Source organism: Serinus canaria, chromosome 3, assembly GCF_022539315.1.
Source record: "Serinus canaria isolate serCan28SL12 chromosome 3, serCan2020, whole genome shotgun sequence".
In the NCBI taxonomy this organism is placed as follows: domain Eukaryota; kingdom Metazoa; phylum Chordata; class Aves; order Passeriformes; family Fringillidae; genus Serinus; species Serinus canaria.
This window is the reverse complement of record NC_066316.1, coordinates 13,545,484-13,565,336: the sequence shown is the minus strand read 5'-3', so window position 1 is coordinate 13,565,336 and position 19,853 is coordinate 13,545,484. Positions and strand designations below refer to the sequence as shown.

The 19,853-nt window shown below is 47.7% G+C and overlaps 1 protein-coding gene across 2 annotated transcripts in view; it reads left to right on the top strand.

Annotated features, from left to right (window-relative positions):
* LOC103821325 (serine/arginine-rich splicing factor 7) overlaps window positions 1-19,853 on the top strand; it is a 1,055,603-nt gene that overhangs the window by 197,322 nt on the left and 838,428 nt on the right. The gene's annotated exons all lie outside the window — the stretch shown is intronic.

Here is a 19,853-nt window from a genome sequence, read left to right as displayed (position 1 = left end):
CGCTAAATGTCACGCGAAGTGTGTAAAATGAATATGTATGAACCTATTGTGAAATTGTATGCATATGTATCTGGGGAGAAAGATAAAAAGGGGACCTGAAGGTCCCAGAGGTACACGTGCCTTTTAAGGGGAGTTATCCCCCGCATGCGTCCAGTGCTGCAATAAACATACCGGCTTTACAACTTTTACAAAGTTGTGGAGTTTTTGATTTTCTCCGCAAAACATTTGTCCCCCAAACATATCAATGGTGGCCCCGTTGTAATGCCAAGTAACAAAGAGCAGCACAAATGACACAAAGAAAACATGGCAAAAGAGGAAGAGTAGAGGCCCAGTGAGGAAAGGATGTGGTGACACACTGGCACATCGAGTGATCTGCACTCCCATAACTTCTAGATTAGGAGGTCCTGGTCTCACAATCTCCTTTGGTATATTTAAATTTTATTTTTTTTTTAACTTTTAAAAGTCATCAACATAAAATATCTAGAATTTAAATAATAATATTTAAATATCAACATTATTTTTAAAATATCAACATTAAATATCAATAGTGAAATATAAACAAACAAAATATTAATATTAAATATTACTAATGACATATTATTATGATATTAATATTATAATATTAAAATTACATTATGTAATTCATATTTAAATCTACCATCAAAACACACTTCTTCAAAACTACATCTTAATATCAGAACATATGTACGTTTGTAACTATGAAGCCTAAAACATAAATCCTATTCTTGAAACACTCTTCGGTCAGTCGGCGGCCTCTTTCTGATCTTCAAGGAAAGACAGCTCTTCTGGACTGGAGGCAAGGACTGGGTTGATAAGGGAACATTAAAAATGACCAGTCAGACCTTCTTGGTGAGATTGTATCCAGTCAGCCCTGTAAAGTGGAGACACAGAGTTTAACAGAGACTGCCATGCAAACCTAGAAGCATCTGAAGCTCCATATTTTGTGGGACACATTTCCTGGAAGCTTCTAAACAGCTGCACAGGGAAACATGCTCCTGCTGGCAGAAACTTGAGGCATGCTGGGGGAAAACCCTGCCCCACTTCCCCAGATCTAGCACAGGAACAGCCTGGCCTCTGGGCTGCCGTGGGACAGCAGGGAGCCCAGAGCCCTGTGCTCTCCAGGAATGGCTCAGCTGCACATGCACAACCCTGCTCCTCTCCCTGCCCCACAGCTGAGCAGCCCTACAGCTCCAGGGGCCCTGGCAGCAGCACAGCTCCTTGCAGGGGGCACATGCAGGGCACAACTGTTCCCTGGCAGTGAGCACAGCCTCTCTGGGCTGCCACAGGACCCTTCCTCCCAACAGAGAGTGGTCCAGCTCCCCCCTTACCTTTTGGTGAGCCTGATCCATGCTCCTGGGGCTCCTGCGCCAAGGCCCCCTGAGCCAGCTGGGAGCCCAGACCTCCATTCCCATGGCTGGGGTCTGGCACATGAATCTCACTACCGAACGGGTCCATGAGTTCCCTTGGGAAGAGAGGCATCCCAGGTCCTGTCTTAGACTGAGAGCTCTTTTCCCCCTTCCTCTGGGTTTTTGTTGTGAAACAGTTGGGAATTCACAGTGCTCTCTAGAATCTGATACTGTCAAGAAAGTAATTGTTTTCAAAAGTAGTTTCCAAGGCCTTTGTTTTTGTATTTCCCACTCAATTCTAGGTCAGGTTTTGCAGTTCTGGGGATTTTTTATATTACTCTTTACAACAAAGGGAGTTCTGGGACACAAACAGTGGCACCACGTGTTAGATGCAAAAGCAGCTTTGCTTTCTCCAGTAGATGTGCCCAGTATTCTCTGAGCCTCTGTTTGTAGGGAACAAAGTGCTCATCCCAAAGTTCCACTTTTGCTCTACTTACTTGTTCCAGGGGTTTTTTCTCTGCTTACTTTTCAGCAGAGACACCCAAACCCAAATAACACGTCCTATCACAAAACAATTCTGATCTTGGCTAATACTGACAATTCAAATGTCCTTAATAGAAATAGCTGATGGCTGGTCATTCTGAAATATTCCCTAACAGAAATTTTAGAACTTGGAGAAATAATTCTTTTCATGGCTTCACAGAGGATAAAATCTTGTGGCAGCCAAGGACTATGAGAAGAATTCCTGTCTCAAAACGATTCTTTCCCTGTGCAGAATGCTTGGGTCAGTAACAAAAGTAAGAAAGGAAAGGATTAATGACATAATTAATATCTAGCCCAGAATTAATCCAGAAAAAATGTCAACACTCTTGCTGAGTAATATTTTTCTTTAACTGCATTAACCATTCCAGATGCATATCAGCAATGAAGGAGTCATTCCAAGGGGGCCATACCCAGGATTTGTCAGAACTAACCCTGAGCAAATGGACCAGGGGATCTGATCCCTTTCTCTGCATCAGCAGAATTATTTCTTCACCTCTCATCTCTCCTATCATTACACACCCAGAGATGCCAAAGGAACAACAGCAGTGTCAATGAGGCTTCCAACTAGAAAGCATTGCCTGACCCAGATGCATCAGAGACAGCATTTTGTCTGGCACAATTCCATTTGTCAGGGACCAGGCAAGGCAGGGACAGGCACAAGGCAGAAGGCATCTCCTGCCCCAGCCTCAGCCTGCAACACTGACACAGGCAGAGACAGCCAGGGAAGAGATTTTTCATTGTGAACCTGCCACAGGTGGCTTTGGGCTTGTGCTGTCAGAGGATGACAAACTCACACCCTGCCTTGGCTGCATCCATTTGGAAATCTCCCCCTCCTTCACTGGAAAATGCCGAAGGACTTTCTATCATAGGAGATTTCCCTATATCTGCGAGTGCAAAACCAGGCAATGTCTGTGAATCTCCTTTATATCTCAAAGGGTACTTCTCAGAAACAGCCCCTACGAAAAGTTTTCTCCTTCAAGGGTGGGGGAAGGAGTGGGAACATTTCTCTTTTCCTGCTAAATGCTTTCCTTATCAATTCTCATTTTGACACTAGAAAGGCTGCAGGGATATAAAAGACATGTGCTGGATGGAGAGGAATGTTTTCAGTGCTGCATTTCCAGAATCCCAAGGTACCACTCCAGCTCCTGCCACTCAACACTTCACACTGGAGAAATTTTCACTGCACTACCAGAGAACACTCCCACTGACTGGGATCTGGGAGAGTCCACTGTGCCCATCAAGTAATTAAAACGAATTTTAAGAAATTTTTGAAAGATTGAGTTTTAACAAACTTTCCGAATGTCACCTCAGACAAGATTCCAATGGTCATTTTAGGACAGACATGCTCTGTACCCACCTGCATGTTCCAAGGACTTCTCTTGGCTTCTGCTGGTGGATCTTGGCCTGGAGAAAATGGAGGACAAAAGAACATATGAGGAGGTAGAAAGAGAAGGGAGGAATGGGTGTACCATGAAAGGAGGCAAACCTTCTTAGCATGGGCACTTCTATGAAGGAGGAAATACAACACAGAAAAGCCAAGAGGATGCAAAGCTGATTAATTGTCCTTAAGCTTTCAGTTGCTGCAGTCAGACAGAGCTGGCCAAGCTCTGGCTGAAATAATAGCCAAGTCCAGCAGGGGAACCCATCCTGAGGTGCTTTCAAGCCCTGCCTCCTCTTCCCCACCACCACCTCTGCTCTTCGGGCATTGCTGTTGGGTTTGACATTGTGCTGGATCATCACAGATGGGCAGACGGGTGAATGCCCAGAGGTTTGCCTAAATACATGGGACAGCTGACGGTGCAAAATGACCAGAGGAGATGGGAAGAGTGAGGTGAACAGGACACTGGAGCAGCAGACACGTTGGCTTACCTCATCTCCCGGGACTCCTGCAAATCCAGCTGGGCAGAGCTTTGGATAGACCCCTTAGCACTGCCAATAGGGAGACTTCCTGCCTTGCATATTTGGGGGATCAAAGGCAGTCCCAGTGACCCCTTCTTCATTTTCCGACCACTGGGATATGGCAAGGAAGCCTGGGAAAGAATAGAACACAGTGCTCAGTTCAAGCATTCAGCTTTGCCCCCAGTTCATGCCTCAAGACATTTAGATATGCCTTCAACATGTACCTGGCAGGAATAAACAAATAAATTAGATGGAGCAGATTGGCAGAAGATGGGGAAACAGAACTGTTGAGGGAAAGACCTTGTTGCACATGTACCACCTCTCCCTTCCTCGTTCTCTCCTCTGCACGTGGGGCTGCATTCCCAGCTGGCTTTGACATCAAAATGTTCTGGTGTGGCACTGCCTCCACTGGCCTTTTGGACAGCACGGCAGTGGGTTTAGATCACTGTTCTCTCCCTGCCCCTAAGGTGCCTCACAGCCAGTGCTGATCTCCAGCCATGTTCCCACAAAGTCATTCTGCAGGATGTCAAAACCTGCTTTTCTCAAGCCCCTCATTCCTTCTGCTGCTGCCCTTCCCTCCTCCAGTTCCCCAGCAGCCTTTGAGCCCAGATGCTGCTGAGCTCTCGCCATGCTCACTGCTCTCCAGCTCCCACACATCCATCATCTCAGGCTCACTGGCATTGAGGAAGTTCAGCAGAGCTCCCTGCCCTGCTGCTCTCTGCAAGCTCTCTGCCTGCCCACGTTGCTCCAGGGCCCCCATGCCATGGCCATGAAGGGGGCTGGAGGCCATCGGGGTAGATTCACACCCATCCTTAGTATCCCATCATTTCTGGCCCAGCTAAAGAGCCAAATCAGGACCTGTTCAAAGTTCACTGAAAGGGTCGGTTCCTGTCAGGGATACACTGGGCCCTTTCTCTGCAAGGCTGAAATCAAGTAGCCAAGCCTTTGATTGGACATTCTATCTACCAAAGCTCTTGTTCGGCTCCTGACTCCTCCTGCAACCCATGGCAAACCCAAAACAACTGCAGGTCCTGGCCCTGCTGCAAAGGCAATCGTGTGCCTGGGCTCTGGGCTGCTCTCCCCATGGCCACCTCCAATCCCTTCCCTCTGGACAAAGCCATGCCACAGCACACAGCTGCCCAGAAGCTGCTGGAGTCTGGACATAGCATCCGAGACAGCTGTGCAGAGGGCATGAGACAATCTGACTTGGCAGCTTCCAGCAAACTCCTTTTTCCATCCAAAGCAGACACAGCTGACAGAAAACACCACCAAGACATAGAGGTGCTTCATAGATACCCCTAGGTTACTAAATGGAGAGGGATTGCTTTTCCAGACTGGACAACTTTAGGTTCTCTGACTGCTTGTTGGTGTTTTCTCAGCCATAAGACAGAGGAGGAACCACGACACAGCCCAGGAACCATTCAAAGACCTCTCCTGTTATTGATACATGATGAGGCCATGAAGTCTGCACTTCACACCCATTGAAAAGACAGGCCAGAGCGCAGTGTTCCGCTGAGCTCTTTCTCGACTCAGCTGCTTCTCTGGGCTCACAGCACAGGAAAAGGTCTCCAAGCTCTGCCTACAACACATAAACTGAAAATCTACCATACAGGACTTAGCTTTCTCTCACCTTACCTTACGTCTTTTTCCCTCTGAATTCTGCTTCTGGCTGCTTCTTCTGATATCGTCGTAGCCCAAGTTAGTTTTCCCTTTCTCTCCATCATACATCGTGCTTGGCTTCATGAAAGATCTCTCTCGGATGGGAGGCAAGGGCTTGTAGGGAAGGAGTGAAGAGGGATCTGTCTGGGGAAGTCTCTTGGAAATACTGTACTCAGTCAGGCCTGCAAAGTGGAGACACAAAATGTAACAGAGAGCACAAAGTAAATCTAAAGCATCGGAAGATCCATATTTCATGGGACACATTACCTGTAAGCCTCTAAACAGCTGCACAGGGAAACATGCTCCTGCTGGCAGACACTTGAGGCAGGCCAGGGGAAAAACCCTGACACACTTCCACAGAGCTAGCACAGGAACAGCCTGGCCTCTGGGCTGCCCTGGGACAGCAGGGAGCCCAGAGCCCTGTGCTCTCCAGGAATGGCTCAGCTGCACATGCACAACCCTGCTCCTCTCCCTGCCCCACAGCTGAGCAGCCCTACAGCTCTATGGGGCACTGGCAGCAGCAGCACAGCTCCTTGCAGGGGGCACATGCAGGGCACAACTGTTCCCTGGCAATGAGCACAGCCTCTCTGGGCTGCCATAGGACCCTTTCTCCCAACAGAGAGTGGCCCAGCTCTCACCTTACCTCTGTGTGAGCCTGATCATCCTTGGTCTTCACCTTGTCCTCAGTCTGGAGTTCCTTCAGGCCCCCCATGCCATGACTAGGAAGGGTGATGGAGAGAGCGGGGACAGATGCACACCCTTCCTTAGTCTTTGGTCATTTTTGGCACAGCTAAAACTCCCATCCGGAGGTGTCCAACTCAGAACTTTCTCAGCTTTCTGGAGAACATCAAACCTTTACCAGCCCAAAAGGCTGGAGAGGTTTTCCTGCACGTGTGGGGGCTTGCTCTCAGCACACCTAATCAGCTGGGTGCCCATCACCTCGCAGAGGGCACAGGCAAGCTTGGTGACCACAGCGCAGACGTTGGCGCTTCGCACAGGCAGCGCCTTGTTCTCCAGGCAGGACCAGAGCACGGGCAGGGCGTAGCGCTGGACCACTTCAGGGCTCCTGGCATAAACCCATTCCACAAGATCTGCCGGGACAGAGACACAGCTCCTTACCCACCAGCCTCAATGCAAACAAGGATCTACCCCTGGTTTTGCTTCTTGGAAGCCTCTCTGGCCAAGATCAGTGAAATAGCACACAGAGCCCCATGACCCAGAAACTTGCAATGCAGCTGATCAGCCTTGAAACAGAGCCACCAACCCCTCAGGACTAATTTCTCCAACCAGAGCCTTGTATCTGTGGCAGACTTTGCACCTCTACTAAATTATTTCACAATTTGGTTCTGCATGAACAATGAATGAAACATCAAATTGCCTTTTATTCCCATTAAGAAGTTGTCTAAACCCACATGGAAGATTTGAGAATGCACCCTAGAGAGGCAATTGAGAGATTTCTAATAAAAAAATGGCTCTTCCCTTTGCTCCATGGCACACAGCCAAGGGCAGTATTAGAACGCACTTCAAAACTCCAGCCCACCAGAGCTACTCTTCATTCTATTCACAGGCATTCCCTGTAAATACTCCCTCAGAGACCTCTTGGCTTAGAAGGGGAGGCCATACCTGTGATACGCTCCGTGACCTCCAGCAGAGCTTGGCCACTCAGTTGGCTCCATTGGTGGCTGAGCTCTTTCATCAGTGACACTTGATCTACAAGTGAAACACACATCTCTGCTCACTCTTCTGAGGGCATAGGAGAAAGGAGAGTGGGGAGGAAAGGGCAGGGGCAACCCCATTTTATACAATAAAGTCAATTTCTGCTGATTTTTGAATTATTTTCTTCTTTCCTTCTAGCCTACTTGGAAGGGTTTAAAATTCCAAAAGAAAAGCTCTCATTTCACATTTGTAAATCCAAAGTTGTCTGCTGTCCCAGGAGCCATGTTAAAACATTTCACATCAGGGCCCTCAAGAGTTCAGTCACATGGAAGCAGTGAAAGGGTTTTGCATCCCAGAGCAAAAAGGAAGAAGCCCATACTTGGGACACAGAAAGGCACTGACTCAGGCAGTTTGTGAGTTCACAGAGCAGCTGAGGTGGAGAAAGTGGAAACTGCCCATGAAGACCTGTCTCTTCAACACTCCATTTTTCAGGCATATTCCCCCAGTGTGGCATTTTCAGAGCTGACATAAATCTGTGTGGCAAAGGAATTTACAGCAGCCCTTGCCTAGGCAGGTATTTGCTATTGCCATCTTGCTCCATGCCAAACAACATGTGGAACAAGGCATCATTGACAGCTGGATTTAGACCTGATTGTTCTAAAGAAATGAACTTGGTGAATCATCAGTTCCCCCTTGGAAAAAAGAAGACAAAGAAGAAAGGTGGGAAATAGACAGCAAATGCCTCTAAAGTGGAGCCTTCCAGGTGGCTGCTCTGCAGAAGCTCTGATGGGCCGGTGTCCCTTCATGCCAACAGCAAAGCTGTTCATTTGGGAAGTCAGGTGGGGCCCAAGCAAATTCCAAAACTCCTTTGCCTCTGAATTGCAGGAAAGCTGTAGTCCAGGACTTTCTCTTCAGACTAACAGCACAGAGCCAAGGGCTCCTGGGACTGTTGGGAAGTGCTGCTGCACATTCCACAGACAACAACAGCTCCCAAGGCACTCAGTGTTCTCTTGTGTGGGAGAGACAGAGACACAGCTGAGGAGAGTCCATGCCAGGGCTCAGCCTTACCCAAATGAACAACACATCTGTCCAGTGCGTTCACAGCTGCAGCATGAACCCCGGGATCCTTTGAGTTCAGGTTCTTTGTTATCCCTTCCACCAAACGGACCATCACCGGGTTCAGGGCATCTTCCAGGAGTCCTGTCATTTCTGCCAGCACCTCCAGCGCCTTCTGCTTCACTTTCTTGTGTGTGTCATTTATTCTCAGGACAAAATAATCAAAAATCTGTGAGGAGAACAAACAACATGAAAGCTGAATTAAAATTATCTTGTCTGAAGAGGGGATGTATAAATGAGAAGTCAGCATTGCAAAAGATGAAAGTGATCCTTTCTGTCAGGTCAGCCCTTGCTTGCACAATTTCACCGTTTTCCTGTGGGCCACTCACTGGAATGGTTGCGCAGCCTGATGCTGCTTGAAAGATTTTCTTCTGTTTTTAAGAGTTTTGGTTGAGGACAGAAAAGTTCCTATGGTATTTCTCTCCACCTATAAATCATTAAATCAATTCCATTTATTAATTCAGAAGACTACCTTTGCTTTAAAAGTATGGAAGCAGATATTTACCATGCCTATTTTTCCATACAGTTGCCTCAAGTACTGAGGGCAGTTATGATTTTGGCAAAACTGTGGCAGGAGGAGATCTAAGTTTCATTTTGTCTGTCTCAGAACCTGTGTCTGGAGAAGGGCAGGGCTCTGGTCAACTCTTCCAGGATCCAGACCATTTCTCTAACCAATGGGTAGACTTCTGAAATGTAATGTGCTCTACAGCTCTTGTTAGAGCAGGTTCAGTCCCTTGACAGCCACACTATCTGGCACCATTTTCTGGAAAAAGGGAAAAAGCAGCTACTGGGAGGAGAAAGGATAGATCTGTCCTTAGCTGTTTTCCTCCTTTTCCAAAGAGATAAAAGGCCCCCCAAGAAGGATGAGCACTGTCTTTATGGTGGAACAGGGATGAGGAATAGGGATGAGGATGGAAATGAAGAGCCAGAGTTGTGCCTGTGCAAGACACGATGAAGTTACATAAGTATTCTTTAAAAAAAAAACTGGGTTTAAACCAGTTATATTTCTGATACTTTTCTTCCCCATGCAAACCCCTCTTTGGTCTAGAGAATAACTGCCATGCTTTCAATGGCCAGATTCCCTTCAACAAACTGGGAGCAGGAGACAGCAGCAGCTACACCAGCAGAAAATTCTGCCATCATCTGATGAACAGCAGCAAGAGGCACCTGCCAGACAAATACAGCTGGGCTGAAAGTACTTGTTCTGAAGCCTGGACCCGAATTAAATTTGTCTGGGTGAGAGGGACCAGCCTGTCCCAAACAGCCAGGATGTAGTGCCAAAATACACTGAATTAACTTTACTTCTACAGGCTTGGGAAAGGAGCTAAATGAAAGGAGCAATGAAGATACGCTACATACTTGGACAATGTTACTGGAGATCAGCTGGGGGTTGGTTTTGGACAGGTCTAGGAGGAGTGCCACTCCTTCCATCCGTGTCTGAAACCCCTTGGCTTCCAGGAGATGGTAAAGCTTCCGGAGTGACTCCCTTCCTTCCACAGCTGCAAGTGATGTGACCTGGGCTTTTGGACGGTGGAGGAGGCATCCACCAGGGGCAGACTTCACCCTGGAAAACAAAGCCAAATTAGGACCTGTTGATGGTAATATGCCTACAGTTAATTTTGAGCTAAACATCTTGAGGAGCTTTCCTAATGATGTGATTTCAAGCTAGAAAATCATGAGGCTCTGAAGGACAACATGGACCTTGTGACAATCATTATGGGAGACAATCTGCAAGTGACATTCTCACCACTGCTCCCTCAGGAAAACCAAGGATGAGATGCATCTGATCTATCTTCAGATGCCTTCCCAGGCACACATTGCTTTGTAGGGAGACACTACTTCCAAGTTTAAATGCCTGCTTATATGGGACGTGTGTGTCTTATAATGAGGAAACTCATCACTCTGGAGAAGTGTCTCTACACCAGGCATGACAATCTGGAAAAGTAGCTCAGATGCATCTGAACAGATGAACAGGGGCATAGCTGAAGGATCCAGAAAATCAGGGACAGAGATATTAGCCAGACATGCCAGAACTACACTCCCATTTTGTTTGCTTCCCTAGAGACTAGATGCACAGCAAAACAAATCCACTGGGAATAATCCTCTTGGATCAACCTGTCTCTTCCATGAGCATGGGAAGATGCTAGCCATGCTACTGAGGCATGTGGTCACTTTCCTGCCATTGCTGAGCAGGAGAGAGCTAAAGAAATCCCCTCTGTTATCAGAGGAGGACAGGTACAAGTAGCTCTGCCACTGGCATGAAGAGACAGCAAGGACTAAATTTGTGTCTTAAATGCTGATTGCAGCACAGGGGGAAATCAACCAAACACTGTCCACTACACAACTCTATGAAGGACAGGAATACCAAGACCAAAAAGTCCACGTTGAGACACCTGTTGACCAAAATTGACTTGACTTGGCTTGGCTTAGGAATTGACTTGATCCTTACTATTCAAACTTTGTACTGTTTTAGGGTAAGAAAACCATGAATCAGCCAGGCCAAACCACATGGATGGGAACTGCTTGTTTGGGGAATGGCATCTTGCTTCTAAACTTGGACTTCTCATTAAAACACCCATCTAAAAAAAGGACTCCACTTGGATGAAAAAAAAACGTGGTTGAATTTACTTGTCTCAAGTCAGGCAGGAGAGACTTGGCCCTCTCCTAGCCTCTACCACACTGCCCTTGTCACTGCACTGGATCATCTGAGCTGCAACCAATGGGTGTCTTTTTGTCACCCAATTTTTGTGGAAAACCCTGCAGAGAAGTTGTGTTCAACACAATGCAGAAGTTGACATTTTTTAACTTCCAAGTTTAAATGCCTGCTTATATGGGACGTGTGTGTCTTATAATGAGGAAACTCATCACTCTGGAGAAGTGTCTCTACACCAGGCATGACAATCTGGAAAAGTAGCTCAGATGCATCTGAACAGATGAACAGGGGCATAGCTGAAGGATCCAGAAAATCAGGGACAGAGATATTAGCCAGACATGCCAGAACTACACTCCCATTTTGTTTGCTTCCCTAGAGACTAGATGCACAGCAAAACAAATCCACTGGGAATAATCCTCTTGGATCAACCTGTCTCTTCCATGAGCATGGGAAGATGCTAGCCATGCTACTGAGGCATGTGGTCACTTTCCTGCCATTGCTGAGCAGGAGAGAGCTAAAGAAATCCCCTCTGTTATCAGAGGAGGACAGGTACAAGTAGCTCTGCCACTGGCATGAAGAGACAGCAAGGACTAAATTTGTGTCTTAAATGCTGATTGCAGCACAGGGGGAAATCAACCAAACACTGTCCACTACACAACTCTATGAAGGACAGGAATACCAAGACCAAAAGTCCACGTTGAGACACCTGTTGACCAAAATTGACTTGACTTGGCTTGGCTTAGGAATTGACTTGATCCTTACTATTCAAACTTTGTACTGTTTTAGGGTAAGAAAACCATGAATCAGCCAGGCCAACCACATGGATGGGAACTGCTTGTTTGGGGAATGGCATCTTGCTTCTAAACTTGGACTTCTCATTAAAACACCCATCTAAAAAAAGGACTCCACTTGGATGAAAAAAAAACGTGGTTGAATTTACTTGTCTCAAGTCAGGCAGGAGAGACTTGGCCCTCTCCTAGCCTCTACCACACTGCCCTTGTCACTGCACTGGATCATCTGAGCTGCAACCAATGGGTGTCTTTTTGTCACCCAATTTTTGTGGAAAACCCTGCAGAGAAGTTGTGTTCAACACAATGCAGAAGTTGACATTTTTTATCCTAGAGCATTTGTAGGGAAAGGAAACAATCTCTGGCACTGGTCATCTCCAGCAGAAAGATTTGCCTGAGGAAGAAGAGGAATGTAAAGCTTGTCATGTGCTTGGTCACATCTGACAGAAGTGCTCAGTACCGTTTGCTAGAAGGCAATGTGGCCTGGGGCTCCTTCAAGCCATCCTTCCTCTCCTTCACTGGCTCCTTGACACATGGGCGTTCACCCTTCTGGTTTTCCATCCCCTACAAAGACATAGAGAAACCCCATGGATCTTCCGAATATAAAATAGGAAATTCCCTGCTTAAAACACAAGTTAGAACCAGGATCACTGCTACCAAGGCTTAGGGAAACATTTCCTAACTTACAGAAATAAATAGACCCCAAATTCTGTGATGCCAACTCTTGGTTTTCAATAGCCCAAGGCAGGTTATGGGGGCTACCACACTGAGCAGCAGTCTAAATTCCCAAAATCATTAGTCTTGAGCATAAGTGGGAATAATGCAAACTGATAGGCACTGAGTGGTCTTAAAGGAAGCAGCAGATGAAATTAGACTCTTGGGAGGTTGGCCCATTGTGTTGGAACTTGATTTGGTTCAACACGCAGTCTCTCCTTGGTGCTCCAGCACGAAGGCACACTCCCTTCTGTAATGAAGATTAAAAAAATAAAATCCCCCCCAAACAAACAGATGATTTTCTACTGGATGCTGCTGAATTCACCAAGCTTCTTCCCGCTCCACAGGGCTTGACAGCAGGGCCGTATTCCCAAAAGACAGACAGCAATTGTAGGAACTAGGATTGACTTGGACATCGTTTGTATATTTGGAAATTTTCTTGGCACTGCTACTTCCAGTCTCCTTTGCAAAGACTCTGTTATCTTCAGAAGCATTATTCTCACTTAGTTTTTCTCACTTAGCTTTACTGGGGGCAGAGTAGGGAGAGTGTGGTGGGGTTGTACACGCCCTTTCCTCTTTGTGACTGATATTCAAAGTATTCAAATACCCACTTTTCCCCTAATAATAGCAGTTCCTCTGTGGTCTGCAGATGAAGAGGCTGAGGATTAACAGCTTATTCCCAGGAGCAAAGTGATTCAGCAGAAGAGGAATGAGATAAAGACACATTGGGTATGTTTGATCTCATTTTAGCAGGCACAATACTTGCACAAAGGATATATTCCTCCTGCCAAGCACTTACTTTCTTCTTAATTCTTGTCAAGATATCTTCCAGGTCATGCTTGGAAAGAGATTGTTCCAAAAGCTTTTTAAATTTTTGATTATTCAGCAACATCTTCACCATCTCCTGTCCATAATGCCTAAGGAAGGAAGGAAGGAAGGAAACAAAGAACAGTGAACCAAGGAAGAGTGTTAAGAGAAGAGGCTGATACCTTAAACACATCAGGTGTAATCCTTGCATGAGAAGGCACTACCTACTCAGCAAAGAGGGAGATTTACCTCACTTGACACTGCACAGTGCTGCAGCTGAACACAAGAGGTAAGAGAAGAATGTGGGGCAAGAGAAAAATACCATTTCTCTCTGACACTGGGGGTATGCTTCTGTTGGATCAAAAGATCCCAGAGAACAAGTGAAACACATCTGCTCTGTTGTCAGAGCCTGTTAGCAGTGTCCTGCTGCCATTGAACTGTAATTTACCTTTCTTTGACTGGCAGGGAAGCCAGGACAAAACACCTCATCCTTGCTTTTGATAATTCTATACTATATGTATGCACATGGGCCCCTTGTTGCTCTGGTGTTCTTGGCAGGTATTCAAGAGAATTTCATTATCAAAGCAAGGGGATTTTGGTGGTTTGGGGTGATTTTGCTGCTAGGAAACGACGGTTTTTTTCACGAAGAAATTTGAAGGTCACTGAGGCACAGATAACAGCATTCTAGAAATCTGCAGAAAGGGTTTAGAAAGACTGAGTACATTGGCTAAAGGTCCCTGAAGTATTTCTAGGGAGGTGTTAAGTTAATGTGAAACAGATGTTTGGGATCCTTCAGTGATGAATATTAGCCAACAGTTTGGCTTTCTCTTGTGCACCTAAGGCCAATCAAAACCTTTGGACTGGCTAATCTGAGTGCTCTTTTGATCTCAGTAAAGAATCCTTCAAGTCACAGCAAGTTGGCAATGCTCCTTCTTGCTGGCCAACCTCAGGTTACCCAGTACAGTCATTTCCCCAGGCAACCCAGAGCAGTGGTCACAGCACCAAGCCTGCAGGGCTCAAGAAATGTTTGGACAATGCTCTCAGGCACATGGAGTGACTCTTGGGCTGTCCTGCACATGGTCAGGAGCTGGAATTGATGACCCTGATAGGCTCCTTCCAACTCATCATATTCCATGATTCTATGACCCCTAGCCACACAGAGAGGTCACATATTATTTCCTTTAGTTTCCACTCTTTTGTGGTTTTGCCTTTAAAGCCAAACACAAAACGGTTTTCTTGGTTTTGGTGGTGAAATGAAGATCATTACCTTGTGTCCTTGTGACAGTCCTGAGCCAGTTTCCCTGCCACTTGTGCCAGCCTCTCAGCCCTGGGGGTGCCTGCGAGCTTGGTGACTCCCATTTTCTCCACCAACGACAGGAGGAGTTCAGCCGCACACTTCCGCGCCTGGGTGTAGCGGCTCCTGGGAAGGAGAGAGCAAACCCTGGGACACAGGGACAAGGAGCAGCAGCAGCACAGGCCTTGGCCAGAGCATGCTCCCTGGCCTTGCTGGGGGAAGGAGCCTGGGTTCTCCCTGCAGCTTCAGACACCTGCAGAAGGTTCTGTCCTCAGATAAACACTAAGTCAGCATTGTGCAGAAGGACTGCCTGCACGGAAAAGGGAAGAATTCACTCCCCTTGCACTATCTGATATTCCATTTCTTTCCCAAAATTTTATTGGAGAAAGATTAAAGTAATAGATCACATACAAATTATTTAGAAACTAAGGACAATTCATGCTGACCCATCAGAGGGCACCCAGTACACAGAGCTGCAGCAGGATCAGGCTCTTTCCACCCATTCATCCCCAAATCTGCAGACCTCTGGGAAAAACAAAAGCAGGGAAAACATGCTGTAGGGCGTGAAGCTGAGGAATATCCAGCAATGCAGCCTGTTTCTTCTGTGGGCCTTGGCAAGGGATACATCTGAGTGTTTTACCCTATTGCAAAGCTGAGGAAAGGGTGCAAGTCAGTTTAGCCAGGTTGTCCTGTTCTAGACACTGTCTCTTGGGAACTATCAGGCCCAGCACCAACACTTAGGGCAGCATTTGCTTCAGCTGTTCCATGGCACTTGGCCTGTGAAGGTTCCTTAAAGTGATTCATCATCTCAAGGCTAACACGAAGCAACCCTTGGGCTGTTCTGTGCAAGGCCAGGAGCTGGATTCGATGGTCTTGATGGGCCCCTTCCAACTCCCCATATTCTACAGTTATGTGATTCTCAGAAGTAATGGGCTAAAGGAGGGCAGAAGTAGGTGACAAGAGGAAAGAAATGAGGCTGGAAAATCGAGTCACTGAATCCACAGAAGATGTAGGATACAGAACCCTTCCCTCCCATCATTCCCATTCTCTCTCTCATCCCTTCCCTCACCCACACACTGGAAGGTGAAGAACATCACTAAAAGAAGAAGAACCTACTTGACTCCCCTGTCCATGAGAACAGTCATTGCTCGTGCAGGAGTCACATTCTCCACCATCATCCCCAGGCTCTGACAGGCTGCCTTCTGAACAAACTCTGGGGAGTTGTGCACCATGTGGAGAAGGACCGCAGCAACCTCATCCGCCTCAGATTCCATGTCCTTCTTCAAGATGGCAAAGAGCTCTCCCAGAGTGACGATTGCAGAACAGGACACCTTGGACCGAAGGTTGGTCACCTGGGGAAATCAGGAGGGGAAATATGAGAATCACCTTGGAAAGAAAACCAGTTTTCTTAGACAAAACTCCCAGGAAATCACAGCATGTCCTGCTGTGTATAGAAGAACATAAAAGCACAGGAGGAGCAGAAGAGCCCAAGCACAGTAAGACAGCTACTCTGGCATCAATTTCTGGCCTCACACCTGCTTACTGCAAACATAAAACAATATGTTTCACCAAAGTGTTCTACTTAACCCTTTTATACCTTCAACTGTTTGATTTTAGGCCCTTTGATTTGAAAAACAAAGAAGCAAAATTAAGTAAGGGATGCTTTCAAACCATAAAGGCACAAGTCAAAAAGGTAAAACAGTCAGGTGCTCCTGTTCAAAAAAGCAACTCCTGTACTTGAAGGACTCAGCCAGGAAACAGAAAACACAGGCTCAGATCTACAGTCTCATTTGCAGTGTTCAATTACAGCTTGGGCAGAGATTAGGACTCTGCCATATAATGTCATTAGTGTCTCAGTTTCTGCCTTGCATGATAATGGCACCACACTCAAAGACAAGTGCCAGACACCTGACCTGCCAGTAAATACAGCTGCATGTACCCACAGATCCTACAGATAGCTGACAGACATTAGAAATAGAAGGTCTAAAACTAGAAATGAAGGCAGTGCCTGAGCACACATGGAGATGGAACAAGCACCTATCTACTCTACAAGCCATGTATGAAGGATGGGGGACGATTCAGAGCAATGATCTCACCTCGCTGGTAACTGCCAAGCAAATCTCACGAAGTCTGGAAAGCAGGACTTCTGGATGGGACTCAGCCAGGTGTTTGATGTTGAAGAGTCCCTTCTCCTTCAGTTCCCTGAAAGGCAAGTACCAAAAAGATTGATTTTTCTCTCTACCCAAGAACTAGGCAGCACCCTCTGAAATGACCAGGCAGGCAGCTCAGTCAAACCATGGCAGGTGCTTTTCAAGGAATACCTAATGAAATCATGGAACACATTGCCTCAGGATGCTGTGGTTGTCAAAAGCATACACAAATCCATGAGGCAAAGAGAGGGCTTTCAGAGTCTTCATTTTGCAGCCTTTCGTAAAATCTCTGCTATGAAGTGCCTCTGTCACTGCTTCGAAGAAGCTGTGAGGCCAGGCCATGCTGCTGTTTCTTGTCACCTCCCTGTAGCTGTCCCTGAGACACAGTCCCATTGGGCTGTTCCTGGGACATTTTCCTTCTTTGTCAGCCCCAGCAGGCAGTTCAGCACTGAGAGTCTGCACTGCCACTCTGCAGCTGAGTTTCCACTCTACAGTCTAGGTCTGTGTGTCACCCACTCCACTCCACCTCACACATTCCCCAAAAACCAGAGCAGGATGTCCAAGAAGATTACAATTCCACCCCTAGTCAAGAACTGTTGGAACTCTGGCTTTTCCCAGAACCCTCCTACCTAAAACAACCCCCACAACAGCAACATGTTATTTAAAAGGTGCAAACAATTCCCTCTCTCAGCACGTGCTTTGTGCAGGCCCTCAGCCTCAGGAAGGTGTGTGAGGCATCAGGGCTGCAGCACAGGGCTGGCGACTGATCCCACGGGAACCCCTGAGTGTCATCAGGGCCCCCCACACCTGCAGAAGCTCTCTGCACCTCACAGGGCACCAAAGAGAAATGGGGAAGAGAAAGCAGAAGAGAAAGGGCAAAGCAAAGGAGATGCCTTGTGGACGATTGTTCATGCTTATCCCTGTAGGAATGAAGCATTCACCAGTGTGTGGATGCTAACTTAGACATCAAAAAGATAACCAGTATCACCTAACATTTGTAGGGTTATCACCTCTAGGCCTCCTTCTGTCTCTGTAGAATTTTGGGACCCATTGTGAGTATTGACAAAACATCTCAGGCCCATATGAAGCAGTGAGAAGGAAAGTTGAATTCCAAAAGTGCAAGATTCCTAGAGCATTTTATTTCTTTTTCCTTCTCTTGTGCCATGAGCCCTTCAGGAGTAAGAGCAGGCTGAGAGACTTGAAAGCACAACTCAGTCCATTTCTCAGAAAGAGGAGCTCCCTGGAGCTGTTTCTGGGGCTCATATGCAGGGGTCCCTGCCATTGCTGTCAGCAGTGGGAGCAGAGAGGAATCTTACTCAGTCCCCCTGGGACTGAGTAAGCAGCCCAAGGCACCCAAATCTCTACACTCAAAACTGCTGCCATCCTGCCTCTGCCTTCAGCCCGCAAATCATCTCATCCCACAGCTTTCTCTCTTCCCTCAGCTTTTCCTTTGCAGCTCCATGGAGCAGCAGGCAAAGGGAGGAAACAGCACGGACCTGCTGCAGCTGCAGCTCTGCTGCAGAGCATGGCCAAGAAAAGGCTGCTCTCCCATCTTGATGCTCTCCCTGCTCTGCAGTGGTTTCACCAGTGCCCTTTGGCCCTCAGGGCTCTCGGCGCTCCGAGGCACGAGCAAGAGACGCTTCTGAGGGACCTTAGCGCTAAGAGGGACACCGAGGGAACGGGGCCTTCCTTACCAGTCATCGCTGCCCAGCATGGAGAGTGCCTCCTGCAAGGACTGCTGTGGGTCTGAAAAGGCTCTGTCCTTCTGCCCGTGCCCACGGGGCAGCTCCTCTCGTCGCTTGGCCCCAGTGGCCGTCTGCGAGGTCACTGTAAGGAGAGGGTCGGCCGTGGGCGCTGCAGCCCCGGGCAAGGCACCCCGCCATGGCGTGGCCTGCAGCCCCAGCTCCCAGCCAGGCTTCTGTGTGGCACACCCTGCCCCTGGCTCAGAGACTTCCCTGCTGGCTGGCTCCTGGGGCTCCTTGCTTGCTCCCAGCCTCCCCCAGCTGGGCACAGCTCCAGGCTGAACCTGACAATTGCCCCCACGGCTCCAGTTCCCAAGTGCCACAGGTGCCACAGCCTGCGGCAGGTTCCTGAGGCCGCAGAGCCCCCACTGCCTGCCAGACAGTGCCGACAGCAGGACTGGCTGGCCCAGGAGGGAACCCCACAGGGGCCTCTCTTGTCTCAGCGCCCTGATTTCCCCCAGCCCTGAGGACAGGGGCACTCTGCAGCTCCCTGAGGAAAGACCCGCAGCTGCCTCGTGACAGCACCAAGCCAAGCCTGAAACAACCCAGCCCTGCTGGGCTCGGCTCAATCCCCACGGAGCAACGCCCAGGGAACAGCCATACCTGACCCTTCACACCTGACCTCTGTTTCCATTGGCTTCAAATGTTCTAGACTATCCACTTTTGGAGTAACTCAAAAGTAGATTTGCTGTTCATTCTCAGGAAAGACTATGGATCCAAGATCCCAGCTGTGCTGGCTGAAGCAGGAGGCAGTTTGTGCTTGTTGTGCAAAGACAAATCCCTACAGGAAAAAGCTGCCACAGAGCAGGCTTACCTGAGGAGATGCATGGGAAGCTGCCATCCCCATGGATGATGGGCTTATTGGGCAGTAAGGGCATGTTGTCCTGCTTCCTCAAGACCTTTTTCTTCATGGCACTACCAGGGTGTTTCTTCTGCACACTAGGAGCTGTGCCATCGACAGGTGGTAGGCTAAAGGCTGCAGGGACCAAAGAGGAGCTTGTAAGTGGATGCAGCTGGACAGGGTGATGATGGAAAGGGCTAGAAAACTTGCTGGAGATGGGCAACATCTCTTTGTTATCCCAAAGAACTTTGAGTATAACAATGGCATGCTAATATGGGACAGTGATCACAGAACCAGAGAGTCCTAGAGAGTTTGGGTTCGAAGGCACCTCTAACCACCATCTAGTCCAGCCCCTGTGAGCAGGGACATCTTCACTACACCACGTTCCTCAGAGCCCCATGTAAACTGGCCTTGAACGCTTTCAAGGACGGACCAACAACAGCTTCTCTGGGCAAATTCTGCCAGCTTTTCATCCCCTCCATTAAAAAAACCTCTTCCTTAATTTCTAATTTAAATCCACCCTCTTCTTGTTTAAAACCAAACTGCAGTGATCCTTCCCCTAAGAAAAAGAGCAAACCCAGTATAGCTTTTCTTTTGTTGTCCTGTTCCAGAGGCAGGCAGGGG